Below are 6,657 nucleotides of genomic sequence, written 5' to 3' on the forward strand. Positions count from 1 at the left end.
ACCCAGGGATCTAACTTAGAAATGCAGGTTTACCTACAAATATCTTAATCAGCTGAACCATCTTGCAGGTATTAGGAACCAAGTTTCATGATCTGCCAGGCTCCTTCTTGAGACTGGCCATTTGAGATTAGGCAACAGATTTCACTAGGAGTTAGGCTCTTACTGTTTATATTTGGCATCTCGGGTCACTGAGTCAAGCTCCAAGCAGTTAGGGTTCCATTGCTAGAGTGCTTTTATCTTCAGCTTTTTTGTCTCTACAGGCTGTAGTTGACCAGTCTCTGGCTTGATCAATACAAAAGGGGCATGAGGGATCTGTGCTTGGTAGAGAGGCCTGATCGAGGGAAGGAGAAAAACAGACAGATGAGAACATGTGCCTGCTTTTAGGTTTAGGAGGGCACAGAGAAGGAAACTGTTCCTCTGAGTGGGCTGCCATCTCTTCCCAGCCTTGGTAATGAGTGATGCCCATTGCCTGAAGGAATTGCTATTCTTAACAAATTCACTCAAAATGACTCACTGGTTTGAACAAAACTGGGAACATTTTCTGCCTTCTATTCAGAGGACATCATCAGCCCACCTGTATCTCTTGAATAAGATTTCCAGAGACCTGGTCTTATGTCTCCTAATGGGGTTGAGGTCCTACATCTTTCAAAGGCATAGATAAGCAGTTTCTTTGCTCATCCTCTCTCATAAAACTTTGTCCCACATTGAGCCTATAATTCGTGACCCTAGAGAAGCTAAATAAGAAGGTGAACCCAAAGAAAAACATATAGTTATCCTCCTGGATATTGGAAGTAGACAAGATTGCCAGGCAAAAATTGGAAACTGAAGGGGTGGGGATGGGGTGGAGGTAAGGGGAGATGGGGAGAAAAAAGTGAGAAGGGGAGGATAGGGAGAGCTTGGGGGAATGGGACAGTTGGGATGGAGGAGGAGTGGATATGGGAGCAGGGAATATATATCTTAATTAAGGTAGCCATTTTAGGGTTGGCAAGAGTCTTGACTCTAGAGGTGTTCTCAGGTGTCCATGGAGATGTCCCCAGCTAGATCCTTGAGCAGCTGAGGAGAGGGGGCCTGAAATGGCCCTATACTATAGCCACACTGATGAATATCTTGCATATCACCATAGAACCTTCATCTGGCAATGGATGAAGCTAGAGACAGAGACCCACATTGGAGCACTGGACTGAGCTCCCAAGGTCCAAATGAGGAGCAGAAGGAGGGATAATATGAGCAAGGAAGTTAGGACCGTGAGGGGTGTACCCACCCACTGAGATGGTGGGGCTGATCTACTGGGAGCTCACGAAGGCCAGCTAAACTGGGAATGATATAGCATGTGATCAAACCAGACTCTCTGAACGTGGCTGACAAGAAGGGCTGACTGAAAAGCCAAGGACAATGACACTGGGTTTTGATTCTACTGTATGTACTGGCTTTGTGGGAGCCTAGTCTGTTAGGATGCTCACCTTCCTAGACCTGGATGGAGCAGGGAGGACCTTGGACTTCCCACAGGGCAAGAAACTTTGACTGCTCTTTGGATGGGAGAGTGAGGGGGTGGGGGGGAGGGGGAGTGAAATGGGAGGAAGGGTGGAGGTGGAAATTTTTAATTAAAAAAAAACCCTGTCTGAAACACACAATAGATTTTGTCAACATGATGTTTCAAGGCTATTTCAGGACCCACAGTCACAGTACTGGAAAAGGCAATCTTGCCCTTATAGATAAACAAATCAGATATTTACAGCATTGTGGGGAGCATAAGGCAAAACAGAATCTGGCTTTCAGTTTTAGAAACTGATTTTATTTCTTATCTGCCTTTTTCTTTGTCCTTCTCTTGCTTTATGTCCCCTAAACAACAAATTATATGAAAGGAAATTCAACCCTTTGGAGCCTTGGACTATAACATTTGACAAAGACAAGTAACTACCATGACATAGTATGTCTGACAGTCCCATAACTACTGTGACTAACAATGTACACATTTCTAGAGCCACAAGAAGAGACTCCTTTCTTTCCCGTCTCTTGCTTTTTCCTCTCTCTCTCCCTCTCTCTCTCTCTCTCTCTCTCTCTCTCTCTCTCTCTCTCTCTCTCTCTCTCTCTCTCTCTCTCCCTATCCTCATTCCTTCTTCTCCCCTTTCTCCCATCCTCCTATTTTTCTTCCTGTTTCAGGCCCTCAAATGCTGAAATTATAGGAGGGCACCACCATGCCCAGCTTTTTGTTTGTTTTTTTTTTTTTTTTTTGGTAGTGGGGATGGAACCCAGAGATTATGGCAAGCTAAAGAAAGTGCTCTATCACCAAGTTGCATCCCCAGAATCCTGGCTTTGATATAGCAGGATTTTTTTGTTGTATACTAATTTTATATAGTAATGGGTTTCATAAAGATGTTTGTACACAAGTTTATCATGTACTTCTGACTTTTCTGCTCCCCTCCGTCTCCCACTATTCCCTTTTTCTTCTCTGGACAGTCTCTTTTCCATTTTTGTGTCTTTTGTTTAATTATTATTATTATTATTATTATTATTATTATTATTATTATTATTACTGAGTTGGGTCTCATATTTTAGCCCATTTAGCAGTCATTCTGTTTCCCAGGCTGGTCTTGAACTCATGGCAATCTTCCCTTAGCATCTAAATTATTGGTATTACAGCAATAAGTCACAAACTGCTAGACTGGGCCCTGCCACCAGGTTCTAATTATCCTCTTTCTTAACCCCAGCTCTTGACATGGGATCTGGTTTCTGTTGTTGGAGTTTTTCCTTTTTCAGAAAGTCATGTAGGGTAGCATTGGGCAGTATGTAGTCCTTTTGGCCTGGCCTCTTTTACCCACCATTCAGGACTCATTCATATTATGGCATTTCTCGATTGTTTGTCTTAATGTTATTGCCAAATTTGGAGTCATGTAATTATTTTCACCCCTCTAAAAAGTATGCAAACTGTTTCCTGACATCAAAAACCCAAAATATAAAGCAAAATAAAATTTAGTTATAATAAGTTAGCAGTAAAATCACATACAGAAGAAATTCTTCAAATAACTTTAAAGCAGGTTAGTCTGAGTATATATTCTTACTGCCATCTACCCTGTAGAAGGGAAAAGAAGCCAGAAAATTCAACTCTGTCTCATGGGTCAGAGTTGGGTCATCTAGTAACTCTACATATCAAGTAGCCATAGAAAAGAAATTACTTTCTGTTCTCTGTGATGTCAACCAGTAAAGGGTTAGAACAATTGCAGATCCTGCCTCTGCTCTCTACGAGGACCAGCTCTCCTTCTTTCTGTTCTCTTTGGATTGGGGAAGAAGGGCTCTTTTTGCACTGTCACTTAACATAGTGTTAGCAACAATGCAACCTTACTGAAGTTGAACAGCATCTGGAACCATTTCTACTCACTGGGCCAGAGAAGAGAACTCCCAAGTGTATTATCAATGGTTAGTAAGCTGTTCTCTCCAGGTTAACAGTGGAGCATTGCTCCCATCACTTAGGCTTAGAGACTTGCATTTCCTAACAAGGCTTGTGATTCTGAAAGAAAGAGTCATGGAAACCTGAAGTCTTGGAGGATGCATGATGCTGTGAGAACTCAGGCTCCATTGCTGAAATACATATGCATGTTATACATCCAGAGATGTCTGAAAGACATTTTAAAATTATGATAGGCCAATTATTTCAAGTATCCTACAGGAAGTGGGTAAATTGTGGAATATATGTTACAGCATATTGAGTTACACGAGACATTGTTTTCTAGGAAATGATTCCAAGAAGAATGCATCCATCGGTGTGTCTCTGGCATTTTTCTTTTCCCTTGACTACACAGGCACATAAAGTAACTGCTCTAAACAGGCAACAAGCATCATGAGTATGAGGAGAGGTTGAGGACAGCTTCATAAGCATGATATCATTTGATATTTCCCAAAGACTGTGAACTGTTTCAATCCCCGCTCCTGGTCCCTCTTCACAGATGAGTGGTCAGAGGCTCTTAGTGTGTCATAGCTTGCATCAAGTCATGCAGGAGGCAAATTTGCTCTAGAACCACCTGTCCTTTAGTGTCTTTTGTACTCCAACACTTTCTCCAACCCCTTTGTCACTATTCCTCTTTGGATTTAAGGGACCTGAGTACTCTCAGAGGAGTGGCCAGGAGCATAGGCGGTACCATGTAGAACAACAGGCAGCAATACTGAAGGTCAGAGGGACATATTTACCTGATATTTGGGTGGGAATTTCTTCAGTGAACAGAAATAAAACCTTTGTAAGACATTTTCTGTCACTGCCAGTAGCTTTAGGTGACTATGGAGACTGATTCTGATCAGAAATGCTAGTTGATGGCAAAGAGTCAGGCTGTCAATGCTGTAAAAGTATCTAGGACATTGATGACTTTAGGGTAACATGAAAGAAATCACTTTACCTGCCTGGGCCCAAGACTAGGTCATTTGTAAAGTTCATATATAGTTAACATCACACAATTCCTTGCTTGAGTTTTCAGTACAGATGGGAAAACTCTAAAGCAGGGGTCTGATAAGAGGTCAACTATTTAGGTTGTAGATTCCTGCCTTGGACTTAAAGGTCTCACCTGTCATATTTGAAGACTAATAGGTGTTTCAGTTCCCATTAATAAAAGGAAAGGACTGGAAGATAATAGCCTCCATAGGAATTTTAAATGATACACATATGCATTCTCTATTGGCCTTTTAAAAGTGCGTGCATGCGAGTATGTGTGTGTGTGTGCACAAGTGTATAGCTGAGGAGGTAAGAAACTTGGTGTAGGTAGGAGAACCAATTGCTGTTAGACAGTTGCCTGATAACAGTGATTCTTAATTGGCCACACAGAAGAACTTTTTGGGGGGACTTTATGCGGTTCTGGGGATTAAACCTAGCATTTTGTACATGCTGCAACAGAATCTTTAAGCTCTATTCGCAGAACTCTTCTTACTTTTTCCAGATGAAGGATCCCCTAAATTGCCCCCTAAGTTGCCCAGTCTGGACTAGAACTCGCGATCTTCCTGCCTCAGCCTCTCTTACTGGCTGGGATTACAAGTCTATGTCACCAGACCCACCTAGACTTAAAAAAAAACTTTGTAAATTAAATGTACCTAGTGCAGATTATGTCACAACCAGCTGAAGGGGTGACGGGCTGGTTGCTAAGGAGGCCTTTGTAGTGTGGCTATCCACTCCGCAGTGACTACCAGCTAAGCAGACAGCGGTTCAAACACAGGAAGGCTGCCAGCGGAGTGGGAGGGACCCCATTACCATGAGCTTCGGGTCTGGTGGGCTTTGAGACCCATGAGAACAGAGCACCACCCTTCATTTTCTGGGTTTCCACTACACCAAAGCACAGTCAACTGCGGGACAGAAACAGACTGAAATTGGACCATATGGGGCCACCCCTCTACAGCAGGGAGAGGCAGTTTGACCTGAAGAATCAATTGGAGGGTCAGAGGGAATCAAGCTCCTGGCTGCCACTGCCACCTCCGCAGCTGTGAGTGGACAGCCGCCATCACCTTGGGCCTCCACCAGTCACCACTATGGCAAAGGCCGAGTCTTCCTCCACGCCTTACATCGAAGATGATTTCTACTGTCCGATCTGTAAAGAAGTTTTCAAGACGCCGATTCGGGTTACCGCCTGTCAGCATGTTTTCTGCCGAAAATGCTTCCTAACTGCAATGAAAAAGTGCGGGATCCGTTGCCCCCTGTGCCGTGGAAATGTGACTAGACGAGAAAGATCACGTCCAGAGAGGGCCCTAGACCTCGAGAGAATCATGAAAAGTTTTCCTGGTAGTTGCCGATACTGTTCCCAACGTATTGAACTGCGTCGAATGAGACAACATCACAAAACTTGCAAAAAAGTATCAAGATGAGTTTGGAGTTTCTTCAACTCTTTCAAGCTCCGTGGGCAACAGCACCAGCCAAGCAACCACCTTTGAAAATGTCGAGGCTTATCTAAAAGACAATGCAATCCCATCTGATCAACCTTCTTTTCATTGTCCTCTGTGCGAAGGAAACATGACCAGACAGTGTTTGCATAGTAATAGCAACCATGGAGCTCATATTGTTCCAGCCATATGCCCAAGTTGTCTGTCTCTTCTATGGCGTGACCCTACTCAGCTTGCCAGAAATTTCATTAGTCATCTAAGTGAGAGACATCAATTTGATTATGGAGATTTCATGAATCTGTAACTGGATGGGGAAAGTCAGTACCAGATTGCAGTTGAGGAGTCTCTGCATGTCAACATCTAGAGACTCTCCTCAGCTCTACAGTCACTCCTAAGGGATAGTTTACATGAAGCCATCTTTTTAATAACTTGATGTGCTTTAAATAAAAGTAATCGGGAGGAGGGATGAGAAAGAATATGGATGAGAGGAGGAGAGACAGGAAGGAGAAGGAAAGGTGGTGGGTGAGAAAGGGGAGGAGGGGGTATGAGAAAAAATAGGGATGAGAGGAGGAGGGGCAGGGAGGAGAGAAGGTAGTAAGTGGGAGAGGGGAGGAGGAAGGGTGAGAAAAACAGGGATGAGAGGAGGAGGGACAAGGAGTAGAGAGGGTAGTGAGTGGGAAAGGGGAGGAGGAAGGGTGAGAAAGAATAGGGACGAGAGGAGGAGGGAACAAAGCTGTGCAACAGAGTACACTGAGTGATACTCACAGCTAGGATCTTATTTACTTTTGCTGAGCTCTAAATTAGGAC

At 43.6% G+C, this 6,657-nt stretch overlaps 1 pseudogene; it reads left to right on the forward strand.

The window, feature by feature from the left end:
• The first annotated feature begins 5,502 nt into the window (after positions 1-5,502).
• LOC119805562 lies at positions 5,503-6,214 on the forward strand (annotated as a pseudogene).
• The last annotated feature ends 443 nt before the right edge of the window (positions 6,215-6,657 follow it).

Source organism: Arvicola amphibius, chromosome X (genome assembly GCF_903992535.2).
Source record: "Arvicola amphibius chromosome X, mArvAmp1.2, whole genome shotgun sequence".
Lineage (NCBI taxonomy): Eukaryota > Metazoa > Chordata > Mammalia > Rodentia > Cricetidae > Arvicola > Arvicola amphibius.